Here is a 14,136-nt window from a genome sequence, read left to right as displayed (position 1 = left end):
GTACCAAAAAGAATTGGTCAACGTTCAATCATTTTAGAATGTAGCATATGATTAAGGACTGATGGTACTGAGGGAAGAAGTCCAAGTTGCACTGAAGACGTTGGCAAAAAACAAGGCTCCAGGAACTGAGAGAATACCAATGGAGACGTTTCAACAGACGGATGCAGTGCTCTAAGTGCTCACTCGTCTATGCCGAGAAATTTGGAAGACAGCTACCTGGCCAACTGACTGGAAGAGATCCATATTTATGCCTATTCCAAAGAAAGGTGATCCAACAGAATGCGGAAATTATCGAACAATATCATTGTCACACACAAGTAATATTTTGCTGAAGATCATTCAAAAGTGGCTGCAGCAATATGTCGACAGGGAACTGCCAGAAATTCAAGCTGGATACAGAAGAGGATGTGAAACAAGGGATATCATTGCTGTTGTCAGATGGATCCTGGCTGAAAGCAGAGAGTATCAGAAAGATGTTTACCTGTGTTTTATTGACTATGCAAAGGCATTCAACTGTGTGGCTCATAACAAATTATGGATAACGTTGCAAAGAATGGAAATTCCAGAACACTTAATTGTGCTCATGAGGAACCTGTACATAGATCAAGAGGCAGTTTTTTGAACAGAACAAGGGGATACTGTGTGGTTAAAATCAGGAAAGGTGTGCGTCAGGGTTGTATCCTTTCACCATAGTTATTCGAACTGTATGCTGAACAAGTAATCCGAGAAGCTGGACTATGTGAAGAAGAACGGGGCATCAGGGCTGGAGGAAGACTCATTAACAAACTGAGTTGTGGAAATGACACAACTTTGCTTGCTGAAAGTGAAGAGGACTTGAAGCAGTTACTGATGAAGGTCAAAGTCGACAGCTTTCAGTATGGATTACACCACAACATAAAGAAAACAACAATCCTCACAACTGGGCCAGTAAGCAACATCATCATAAATGGAGAAAAGATAGAAGTTGTCCAGGATTTCATTTTACTTGGATCTACAGTCAACACCCATGGAAGCAGCAGTCAAGAAATCAAATGACCTATTGCATTGGGCAAATCTGCTGCAAAAGACCTCTTTAAAGTGTTAAAAAGCAAAGATGTCACTTTAAGCACTAAGGTGTACCTGACTCAAGCCATGATGTTTTCAATCACCTCGTATGCATGCGAAAGCTGGGCGATGAATAAGGAAGACCACAGAAGAATTGGTGCCTTGGAATTACAATGTTGGCGAAGAATATTGACTATACCATGGACTGCCAAAAGAACAAACAAATCTGCCTTGGAACAAGTGCAGTTAGAACGCTCCTTAGAAGTGAGACTGGTGAGACTTTGTCTCACTTACTTTGGACATGTTATCAGGAGGGACCAATCCCTGGAAAAGACAATCATGCTTGGTTAGCAAAAGAGAGGAAGACCCTCAACATGTTGGATTGACACAGTGGCTGCAACAATAGGCTGAAGCATAGCAAGGATTGTGAGGATGGATGGTGCAGGACTGGGCAGTGTTTCTTTCTGTTGTACATAGTGTTACTATAAGTCAGAACCGACTCGATGGCAACTAACAACAACAACATGCATATTGTGTGTGCGTATACTGTATATTCATGTATTTGATAAAGCACATGGGGGCACAGTTACAGATACTTCTTAGACATAACCGAACACTTCCAAGGATTGGTTTTCTGAGTTTGATGATTTAGGACCATACTCATGGCACAATTGGGTCAGTTGGTGTAACATAGTCCATAAAGTTTATGTTCTACATCTTAGTTTAATGAGTAGTGTCTGGAGTTTTAAAACCTTGCAAGTGGCCATCTAAAATACAACTATTGGTCTCTACTCATCTGGAGCAAAAAAGAAATAAGGAAACAAGAGGCTCAAAGAAGAAACTAGTCTATGGGACTAATAGTCTATGTGAACCATGGCCTCATCTACCCTGAGACTGGAGGAACTAGGTGGTGCTTGGCTACCACTGTGACTGTTATGATCAGGGACACAAAACATGGATCCTGATAGAATGGGAGAAAAATGTGAACTGAAACCTCAAATTCTTAAAAAATCCAGACTTACTGGACTGATTGAGACTGGTGGACTCTGTGATACGACTGTCCTGAGATACTCTTTAAACCTTGAACTGAGTTCACCTGCTAACTAAATATTAGATTGGCTCACAAAATAAAGAATATCACCCGTGAGTAAAATCATCTATATGAGGCCAAAGAGTCAATGATTACTTTAAAACAAAATGAGAAGACAAGGGAGGAGGTAAACTAGATCAAAGGAAAGGGAGCAACCAGAAGTAATGAAAAAGTTCATGCATTGTGAAGAATGTAACCAATCTCACTGCACAACTTATGTAGAAATTGTTGAATGGGAACCTAAACTGCTGTGTAAATCTTCACTGAAAACACATTAAAATATTATTTAAAAAAAAGCAATTGAGTATAGATACAGGGGTTTATTTCTGGACTCTCAATTCTATTCTATTAATCTGTATGTCTACCCTTATGCCAGTACCACACTGTCTTGATTGCTTTATCTTGTTATTTTGAAGTAGGAAAGTGTGAATTCTCAACTTGGTTCTTTTTTAAGATCGTTTTGGCTATCCTAGGTCTGCTGAGTTTCCTCGTGAATTTTAGTATCAGCTTGTCAGTTTCTACAAAGAAGCCAGCTGGCTTCTGATAGGGGCTACATGGGATCTGTAGATCGATATGTGGAGTATTGCCATCTTATTATTATTAGTGTTGCCAACAATACTAAGTCTTCTGATTTCTGAACATAACATGTCTTTCCATTTATTTAGATCTTTAATTTCCTTCAATAATGTTTTATAGTTTTTAGGGTATTAGTTTTGCCCTTCCTTTGTTAAATTTATTTCTAAGTTGTTTGTTTTAGATGCTGTTGTAAATAGAAGTCTTTTCTTAATTTCATTTTTGGATTGTTTATTGCAAGTGTATAGAACTACAATTGGTTTTTGTATTTTAATCTTGTTTCCTGCAACTCTGCTGAATTCACTTATTAGTCCTAGTGTAGATTTTTAGTGGATTCCTTAGGATTTTCTATATACAAGATTATGTCATCCATGAGTAGATATCGTTTTACTTCTTCCTTTCCAAGCTAGATGCTTTTCGTTTCGTTTTCTTGTCTGATTTATATTTTAATAGGTCTCTCTGGCTGCCTTGTTGAGAGTGCATCAGATCAAAATGAGAGTTGGGGCAAGAGTCCAGGTAAGAAACAATGGTGCTTTGGACCAATGTAGTCACAAAGGAAGTGTTGCAAAGCGGTTCAGGGTATTTCTGTTCTGCTCTTCTCTTCTTTATTTAGTATGTGTTTTGCTGACCATCTTGGTGATTCTTTGCCTCAACCAACAACACAGTTAGCGATAACTTTCTTAAAACCACCCCATGGTAAAATTCTTAGTAAGCAGCACTGCATGAAGGAAGCAGACACTAGACAGGAGGCTTTAAACCCTACATGTCCCACTTCTGCAAGAACAGGTCCTACAAGGCAGGTCTGGTTGGACTGAAGGCCTATTTTTATGAGAGGGGAACAGAGAAGTATCCATCACCAGGTCTCAGAAAAGCTGCAACCCTCAGCAACCAGCTAAACATAACCCAGGCAAAGAACTCTACACCCAGACTTGAGGTGCCCTCATTGCTCTGTGTACACAGGATAACTCAGGCTTCTCCAATGAACAACCACCCCAAGCTGCCAGATCCTTCTCTTTGGGGGACCTAGCTTAACCAGCCTGCCTCAGGAACTTGCTTCTCCCTGGAAAGTTTCCCATAAGTCCTCCTTCTTCAAACCCCCCAAGCCAGATGTGATCTCTTCCTGCTGGTCAGCAGGACACTAGAGTTCTAATCTGGGCCGGGTTTAGGGTGAGGCAGGGGAGGCACCTACAACACTTGCATGACTCTCAGAGTGAGTGCTTCCTTAAGTTTTGCATCCTAGATGCCTCACTTCCCTCATCCTAGTATCATCCCTAGTTCTAATCCCAGCTCTGTCACTGACAGTACATGAGTTGTTGTTAGGTGTCTTTGAGTTGTTTTTTTTTTTTTTTTTAATTTTTATTGTACTTTAAGCAAAAGTTTACAAATCAAGTCAGTCTCTCATACAAAAATTTATATACACTTTGCTGTATACTCCTAGTTGCTCTCCCCTGAATGAGACAGCACACTCCTTCTCTCCACTCTGTATTCCCCGTGTCCATCCAGCCAGCTTCTGTCTCCCTCTGCTTTCTCATCTCCCCTCTAGACGGGAGCTGCCCACATAGTCTCATGTGTCTACTTGATCCAAGAAGCTCACTCCTCACCAGTATCATTTTCTGTCCTATAGTCCAGTCTAATCCCTGTCTGAAGAGTTAGCTTTAGGAATGGTTCCTGTCTTGGGCTAACAGAAGGTCTGGGGACCCTGACCTCCACGGTCCTTCTAGTTTCAGTCAGACCATTAAGTCTGGTCTTTTCACTAGAATTTGAGGTCTTCATCCCACTGATCTTTGAGTTGTTTTTGATTCACGGCAACCCCATGGGTTACAGAGTAGAACTTCCCCATAGAGTTTCCTGGGCTTTAATCTTTGTGGAAGCAGATATCCAGGTCTTTCTTCCACGGAATGGCTGGGTGGATTCAAATTGCCAACCTTTCAGTTAGCAGCTACGCGTTTAATCGTTTGCATCACTGAAGTTCCTCAACTGTACATGTAGACCTGAATCAATCCCTTCTCCTCTCTGGACCTCAGTTTACTCACCTGAAATATTGAAGTGCTGGACTTAGACCAGCTGGTCTGTGAAGCCAAACTGATCCTTAATTTTCAGATTCATAAAGGGTTTGCCAAATGTCCTTATTTCTTAAAATCTACAAAATGATAAAATCTGCCCTATAAGAACTTCATGTATAACCATAGAATGTAGCAGATGTGTTCAGGGTCCTCCAAAAGACTCACCCCTTCTTAAGCTGCCCCATCTTATCTATAGCCCTCTAAAGGTGGCCCAGTTCCACTGTAACTTTGCTCCCTGCCCTGGCCAAAGATGATTGGACCAGAGGTAGATGTCTGCCTCAAGATGAACTGAATGTTTATTCTGGGCAGAGACAAGTGATTATCCCTCTCAAAATCTGGGTATTGTGATATTCCATAGCCGATAATGGTGGATACTTCAATGATCAGGTAAGACAGACTAGAAGCTGGTGACCATGGAGGCCCATGTGGAAACAGAAGAAGCTGGATAAGAGAATGAGAAAGCAGAGTGAAGCAGAGACGAGTAAGTCCCTATGGCTCATGAAAGAGGAGCAACTATATGGCACTTGAAAGATGGAATCTGTCCTCAGTTCTTGACTTCCCTGTTGTAGTACAAACATGAGGCATGAAGTGTCCTTGAATTCTTGAGTTGTGTCTTAGTGATCAAATGCTGCTATAACAGAAATACCACAAGTGGATGGCTTCAATGAACAGAATTTTATTCTCTTACAGTTTAGGAGGCTAGAGGTATGAATTCAGGGTGCCAGCTCCAGGGGAAGCCTTTCTATCTTTGTCGGCTCTGGAGGAAGGTCCTTGTCATAAATCTTCCCCTGGTCTAGGAGCTTCTCAGATCAGGAGCCCCAGGTCCAAAGGATGCGCAATATCCCCAGTGCTTCTTTCTTGATGAGCATGAGGTCCTGCTGTCTCTCTGCTTGATTCTCTCTTTTGTATCTTAAAAGAGATTGACTCAAGATACAACCTAAACTTTTTTTTTTAATTGAAGAAAGTTTAATCTAAAAGTGTGTGGGTAGGGTGTGGGAATATAAACCAGGGACAGTGAAGTACCCAGAGGACACAACCTAATCTTGTAGATTGAGTCCTCCCTCATTGACATAACTGCTTCTAATCCTGACTGATTAACATCATAGAGGTGGGATTTACAACACACAGGAAAATCACATCAGATGAAAAAATGGTGGACAGTCATACAATACTGGGAATCATGGTCTAGCCAAGTTGACACACATTTTGGGGGGACACAATTCAACCCATAACAAGTTGTATCCCTACGTAAACCACAGCCAGAGGAACTATAATGAAAGCAAAGGGAAGGATAAACTATTCAACAAGTACAATGGGTTGCTGTTCTTGGAAAAGATTGAGAGAGATCCTTTCCTCACACTGTAAAGAAAAACATTCCAGAAGGATTAAAAAGTAATGTTTAAAAAACAGAACTTAAAAAATACGTACTCCCTGCTTTCCGAACAGCCTAGTTAAACAGCCATTAGGCAGCCCTTCATTTCCTTTTCCTTTCTTCCCTTCCCCTTCCCTTCCATCCCCTTCCCACCTCTTCCCCTCTCTTGGAGGTATTTGTAGCCACAAAGACAGCAGCAGAGGTGCTTGGAAGCCAAGGAGACTGAGTGCATAAATCACTGTATTGAAGATAATGGGAGGCAGTTCTCTCGCTAAGAGAGAAGAGATTTGTATATAAGAGAAGGGGAAATGCTAAAAATAATTCTGAGGTATTGAACTGGAATCGGATGTATTGGTGTGAACTCATGGAGCTTTATTTAATACATATATCCCCAACCAGAATGCATATATAGATAGTTATAAAAGCAGGTATGTTTTTATAACAACGTGCATGTATGTAGGGTACGTGCATATGCACACATGTACGCACAGACATATGTGTACTTACAAAGATTCCCCATTTCTGTCTATTAAGAAGGCCCAGAACCAATAGCACCCCAGAAGCAACGAACAACTAAGCACCGGATCTTAGTTTCCAAATATTCTCCAGACCAGGCCTTGTTGGAGAAATAGTTGATTTCAAGACTCAGGTAGGGAAATCCCAAGAGCAGGGAAAACTCCTGCTTAGTAACAGGAAGAAGGTAGAGTACATGGACACAGGATCAGGGACCTGGGTAAATCTTGTGGCCGGAGCTTTTACTCTTCTAACTTTTCAGGGAAGTAGGAAGCAATAATTGGCTGAGGGTGAGGATGGGGAGGCTGCATTGCAGGTCTGAAAAAGAGATGCAAAGATATAAATACATCATCTCAGGGAGGAGGGAAGTAAGTCACAGAGGGAGAAGCAGACCAATAGCTGAGCAGTCTCTGGGCCACTTGAGGTTTCAGTGGTCAAGGATTTAGAGAAAGACCAGTCAGCGCTTTAAAACTTTCGGTTCCCTGAGTTATATCTGTTTTTTTTCTATTTGTCATTTTGGTCCCTCTCAATTTTGCTGTTGATTTTACAAAAATGTCTAGTGGTCCCAACTACCACAGCCTCCACCAGACTCAGTCCAGCACAACTAGATGGTGCCTGGTTACCACCACTGACTGCTCTGACAGGGATCACAATAAAGGGTCCTGGACAGAGCTGGAGAAAAATGTAGAACAAAATTCTAACTCACAAAAAAAGACTAGACTTACTGGTCTGACAAATACTGGAGCAACCCTGAGAGTAGGGCCCCTGGACATCCTTTCAGCTCAGTTCTGAAGTCGCTCCTGAGGTTCACCCTTCAGCCAAAGATTAGACAGGCCCATGAAACCAATAATAAGACATGTAGCTTAACTATGTATATGAGACTAAATGGGCACAACAGCCCAGGGACAAGGACAGGAAGGCAAGAGGGGATGCAAAACCTGGTAACGGGGAACCCAAGGTTGAGAAGAGGAGAGTGTTGATAAGTCGTGGGGATGGCAAACAATGCCACAAAAACAATATGTGTATTAATTGTTTAATGAGAAACTAATTTGTTCTAGAAACCTTCATCTAAAGCACAATGAAAAAATTTTAAAACTTTGGTGCTTCAAAGGACACTATCAAGAAACCGAAAAGATAAATCACAGAACGGGAGAAAGTATATACAAATCGAAAATCTATAAAGAACTCCTGTTTGTTGTTGTTAAACCCAAAAAACCAAACCCTCTGCCGTCGAGTCGATTCCGACTCATAGCGACCCTATAGGACAGAGTAGAACTGCCCCATAGAGTTTCCAAGGAGTGCCTGGCGGATTCAAACTGCCAACCTTTTGGTTAACAGCTGTAGCACTTAACCACTACGCCACCAGGGTTTCCTGTTGTTGTTAGGTGCCGTGGAGTCAATTCTGACTCATAGCAACCCTATAGGACAGAGTAGGACTGCCCCACAGGGTTTCCGAGGAGCAGCTGATGGATTTGAACTGCTGACTTTTTGGTTAACAGCCGAGCAGTTAACCACTATGCCACCAGTGCTCCGAAAGAACTCTTATAAACCAATAATAAAAAGACAAATGACCCAATTTAAAAATGGACAAAGGATATCAATACACATTTCTCCAAAAAAGATATATAAATGGCCAATAAGCACATGAAAACATGCTCAACATCATTAGTCATCAGAGAAAGACAAATCAAAACCACAGTGTGAAAACCACTTCACACCCACTAGGATGACTAGAAAAAAAAACTCAGATAATAGCAAATGTTAGTGAGGGTGTGAAGAAAGAATCCTAATACCCTGCTGGTGTAAAATGTAAAATGGAACAGCCACTTTGGAAAAGAGTCTGACAGTTACTCAAAAAGTTAAACACAGAGCGACCATTTGACCCAGCAATTCCGCTCTTAGGTATACACCCAAGAGGAATGGAAACATATGTCCACACAAAAATTTGTACAGTAATGTTCATAGCAGTATGATTCATAATAGCCAAAAGGTGGAAACAACCCAAACGTCCATTCACTGATGAGTGGATAAACAAAATGTGATATATCCATGCAGTGGAGTATTATTGGGCCCCAAGAAGGAATGAAGTACTAATACATGCTACAACATGGATGAACCTTGAAAACATAATGCTAAATGAAAGAAGCCAGTTACAAAAGACCCCATATGTTATGATTCCATTTATACGAAATGTCCAGAATAGGCAAATATATAGAGACAGGAAGTAGATTAGTGGTTGCTTAGTGCTGGGGGTGGGGGGATGGGGAGGTTGGGGAGTGGTAGCTAATGAGTGTGGGGTTTCTTTTGGTGGTGATCAAAAATGTTACAAAATCTTGGTGGTGGCGCACAACTCTGTGAATATACTAAACACACACACACATATGTGGAGCCCTGGTGGTGCAACAGTTAAGAGCTTGGCTGCTAACTGACAGGTCGGCAGTTCGAATCCACCAGGCGCTCCTTGGAAACCCTATAGGGCAGTTCTACTCTTTCCTACAGGGTTGCCCTGAGTTGTAATCTACTCAACGGCAGTGGGTTTTTGGCATACTAATACATACCTGCTGAATATCAGCCCTGCTTGCATCATATATCAGTTTCTTATTATTTTTATTACCAATCTCCCCCATTAGAATGTAACCTCCATGAACGCAGGGGGCTTTCCTCTTTTGTTCATTGATATATCCTGGCACCTAGAAAGGATGTGGTACATGGTAGGTTTTTTTAAAAAAAATTCTGTTGAATAAGTGAATAACCTATTTTAAGAAATAACTCCATGGAGATTTTTCAGATGGGTGCTGAATCTGTGCTGTGTGGGTCATTGACATTAAGAATTTTCCAGCTGAGAAGATCTGTGTGCTGCTGGCCCAGGATGGACAACCTGGCTCAATTAATCACTGAAGAATCATTCCTGGAGCTACAGTTGAGGAGGGAGTGAATTAGTCAGGAGTCTTAGTTGCAAGGGACAGAAACAGAATTCCAGCTGGAGGGACTGGAAAGAATGAACGGCTCACATACGTGAAAATTCCAAGGTTTGGTCTGGCTTCAGACACGGCAAAGCCCAGCACTGTCATCAGGGATTGTCCCTACATTCCTTGGCCCTCATTTCCTCAAAATCACCTTCATTCCCAAGCTGACTCTTCCCAAGCTGTGACAACTGGCATCTCTAGACAAGACCCTTTTCCAAATAGTTGGCCCAGGTTGAATCACATGCAATTCCTGAAACAGCTCTGAAACCAGAGGAACAGGGGTAGGGAAGACAGGGGGAGGTAGACATCCAGGCAGGCAGACCCTGTGCTGGTGGACAAAAGCCACCGAGGATCTAGGACCTGAACCTGGGGTTCGGATGGACACCTGCCTATGGAAGCCAGTTACACACAGCACTGAGTTGATGGCCAGCTGATATCATACCAAATCCTTGTGGATCTCAACAAACTTTGGGTAAGGGTCATCATGTAGTGTTGGACCCTCGATGTACTTTGGAGGTATAGTGGGCAAAATATGCTGATAGATTCAATGGGAGCAGTGAGAGAAATACAGAAGTCAAGGATAATTCAAGGTTTTGGGTTTGGGCAACCAGAAGGATGGAGATACTGTAAACCGAGATAGGGAAGACTGAGGAGTAACACGCTTGGGATGGAAGTCAGGAGGTGGATTTTATCCATGTTACTTTTGAGATATTTATTTTTATTAACATGCACATGGAGGTGTTAGGGAAAAAGTTGGACATGAAAGTCTTGAATTTGAGGGAGAGGTACGGGCTGGGAATATAAATTTCAAAGGCATCAGCAGATAGATGATATTTAAAACCATGAGCCTGATTGAACACCTAGGGAGTGGATATAGACAGATTCAAAGCGAGTCCAAGAACTGAGTCCTGGGATGCTCTAACATCAAGATGTTGAGGAGAGGAGGAGCTAGCGAAAGAACAGCCAGTAAAGTAAGAGGAAAACCAAGAGGGCGGGGAGTCCTGGAAGCCAAGATAAGAAAGTATTTTCAGAAAGAGAGAGTTGACTAATTGTGTCAAATGCTGTTTATGGGTCAAGTGAGATAAGAACTGAAGACTGATCATAGGAGTTAGTGATGTTGTTGATGGCTATTATGGTTTGAATTGTGTCCCCCCAAAATATGTGCTAGAGTCCTGACCCCTATACCTGTAGATGAGGTTAGAGGCCCTGTTTCCTGTGCTGTGCTTGCTCAGATGTAAAACTCGCCGCACCAAACATAAGGGCCAGTTTTCACATCTGTTTGCCCCAAAAGATAGTGTTTGACCCTGAAGGCAGGATCTTTCACTGACTCTTCCCACTTGCTCACAGTAAATCTGTGTGGGATCCAAATGGATGATTGTATACAACAAATGCTTATTCCACCCCATCTCAGCTGCACTTTCCCTATTCTTTCTATCAGAGGTGGGAGGGGTCGCAGATTGAGGAACTCTGGTCTAGGAACTGGAGGAGAGGAGAGGAGGGTGCCCTGTAAGGGTGATGCCTTTGGGGAGGAAGGTGGGACACCCTCGTTCTCAGAGTTTCCCTCTCCAAGACAGGCGAGTGATGGGTGTGCAAGGACCACAGAACTTGTGCTGGAGAAAATGAATAAAGTAAATGGAAGACTGGTTGACCCTTAGAGGGAGCTGAGAGGAAATTCGATGCTACACAAAATCACCCTCTGTTGTGAAGCATCAGGGCTTGCATTTCTTTGAAAAAGGGCTGAGGGAGTGGTTCTATTTCCTGCCAGCAGCTAGTGGGTGTCTTGTCTCCTTCAGCTGAGAGGTGAGAAGAATACACCCCATGGTGGGAGAGACACAAGAGTTGCTGCCTGCCCCTCCCTTCTGCCTTAGTATGCTAGCTGTGCAAGGCAGCCTTCTTCTGGATGCAGACTCCTAGCTGGAACAGACTTGAGCTGCTGCTCAAGTGACGGTTACAGGTGTACCTTCCTGGGTAAGGTGTCACAGCGTAGTCAAAAAGCATTGACTGTGACTGATACATTAGAGGAGCTTGGCAGTTAAGAATTTTCTTGATAGACAACTGCAGGGAAGCGGACTTGGGGCATTAAAATCATTACTCACTGCAGAAAGGAAACTAAGAACTGACAAGAAGAAAGAGCTGGGGGTCATTAAAGACAAACAAACGAACGAACCGCTGCCATTGAGTTGATTCCAACTCAGCAACCCAATAGGACGGAGAAGAACTGCCCCATAGAGTTTCCAAGGAGCAGCTGGTGGATTCAAACTGCCGACCTTTTGGTTAGCAGCTGTTGCTTTTAACCACTACGACACCATGGTTTCCAAAGTAAAGCATACCATCCCTGGGTGGGCTTGAACCACCAACCTTTCAGTTAACAGCCGAATGTGCTAACCGATTACGCCACAGAGACACCTGGGGGTCATAGCAGACACCAAATTGTGATGGAATCAATGTGCCTGCCATTAGAAATGTGTTAGTTGGCGAAGAAAGTGGGGCAGGCTTTGGAGATGGTGAGATATAGCTAAAATGATCAAAGATCCTGGGAGGAAAGTAGAAGGTTAGGGGCTATTTATGGAAAACTCATAACCACCTTTGAGGGTTGAGGAAGAGTGTGAGGAGACCTTGAATAGTTCTTTCCAGGCTGGAGGAGAATCACCCAGGAGGTGTTTTTGTGCTTTCAGCAAAACCGAGGAAGGAGGTGATAATGGAGTCAGCAGCTGGGAGGTCATTAAAACACACTTTGATAATGACAGGTAACCATGTGACTTTTGGCATTTTACCTGGAAAGGTTCAAAATATTGAGCGTTTTTGCTATTGAACAAAAAACAAACAACACTTCCATTCTCATCTCTATTCATGTGGACAATTAAAAAAATAGGAATAGAATGGATGCTGAGCTCAGTCTTATTCTCGCAGCAAACTCCATTTGCCCGTGGATAGATGAGCAGATTAAGAAAAAATGTACCTTCCAACTCACTGAGATGTATTTCCAAAAAAAATTATTTTTTATGTTTACTATTTATTTAAAAAAATGTTATTTTGATCCAACACATACTAATAAATAATCCCAATAATATTAAATCCGGAAGAAACCTTTTTTGGGGGGGGGGGCAGAAAACAGAGTTTTATGGTCCTAAGAAATTAAGAGAAAAAACATTTCAAATAAATTCATTTAATTATTGCTTTGTTGAAACGGCAACAAATATTCACAGTAAAAAATTGAAAGAGTACAAAAGAGTCTAGGCTAGAAGTAAGTCTCCTTCCAGCCCTGCCCCAGCCACCCCGTGTGCTCACCTGAGGCACCTCTGTAACTAGCTTCTTGCACTTCTTATCACCGATTCCACGTGTCCACATTCACGCAGAGAGCTGTGCCCAGTCAAGGTGTCACCATTTTGTCATCTGACTACTTCAACCAGAAAAAGAAGATTTTTCACTCTACCTCTTCTCTTGGAGCTGGCCAGGCATAGCCTGGGATTAAATCCTGAGTGAGTTTAACTCCTTTCTGCAGGAAATGTGTAAGCACTTTCCGCCATGGAGAGGCTGGTGGAAATGTCGGAGGGTGCAGAGAGACCCTGACAAGTAGCACACCGAAGCACAAGGCCCCTCAGGCCACCCTTCCCGTACTTCACATCACTACCCACTGTCTCATCTCAGAGATCTCCAAGGTCGGGGGTGTAATGGCTTGAATTGTGTCCCCAGAAGGGGCATGTTGAAGTCTGAACCCCTGGTACCTGTGATTGTGAACTTAGTTGGTAATAGGGTTTTTGCAGGTGTATGTAATCAAGTTAAGATGGGGTCAGACCAGATTAGGGTGGGTCCTAAATCCCATGACTGGTGTCCTTGTAGGAAGACAAGACAGACAGACAGACACACATGCGTACACACACACGGGGAAAGTCACGTGCAGATGCAGGTGAACACCATGTGATGATGAGGGAGAGATAGAGTGATGCACCTACAAGCCAAGGAACATCACCAATTGTTGTAAAAAAACAATTTGAGTTGATTGCCAACATTGAAAAATCAGGAGATTTCACCTTGCAAATCCCTATTTCCAGATATTAAAAGATTTGAAAACATAGGACCTGAGCTCCTCAAAGCCCCGGTTTCCTGGAGCTGAGCGGCAGCAGCCATCTTGTGATGGGACATGCCTGTTCCAGCTCACCGAAGACCCCAGCCACCTCCTCACTCCTCTGTGTTACTTCCCTGACCCTGCTCAGTGTCTGAGCCTGCAATCCCTGCTTTAGTGAATGGCAGGTCACCTAAGGAATCTCTGGGTGGGATGGAGTTTAAGTTTCTGGGCTTTGGGGATCACCTGGCCCAGGTCAAGACACTTGGAGCCACAGAGAGGATACTCTACCACCAGCAGGAAAACGAAAATTAAGCAAGGACGTGGCATGAGATATGGGGTGTATCAGTCAGGGTTCTCAAGAGAAATAGGACCAGTAGGATATATAAGCGAGAGGTTTATTTTTAAGGGCTTGGTTGATTCTGACTTATAAAGACCATATAGGCCAGAGC

At 42.8% G+C, this 14,136-nt stretch overlaps 1 non-coding gene across 1 annotated transcript; it reads right to left on the bottom strand.

Moving 5' to 3' along the window:
* Positions 1–11,951: 11,951 nt before the first annotated feature.
* Positions 11,952–12,025, bottom strand: TRNAN-GUU (transfer RNA asparagine (anticodon GUU)). Its single transcript has one exon. It is a non-coding gene; the product is annotated as a tRNA-Asn (tRNA).
* Between the last annotated feature and the right edge of the window lie 2,111 nt (positions 12,026–14,136).

Source organism: Elephas maximus, chromosome 27 (assembly GCF_024166365.1).
Source record: "Elephas maximus indicus isolate mEleMax1 chromosome 27, mEleMax1 primary haplotype, whole genome shotgun sequence".
NCBI lineage: Eukaryota > Metazoa > Chordata > Mammalia > Proboscidea > Elephantidae > Elephas > Elephas maximus.
This window is presented reverse-complemented; position numbering and strand designations above follow the sequence as displayed.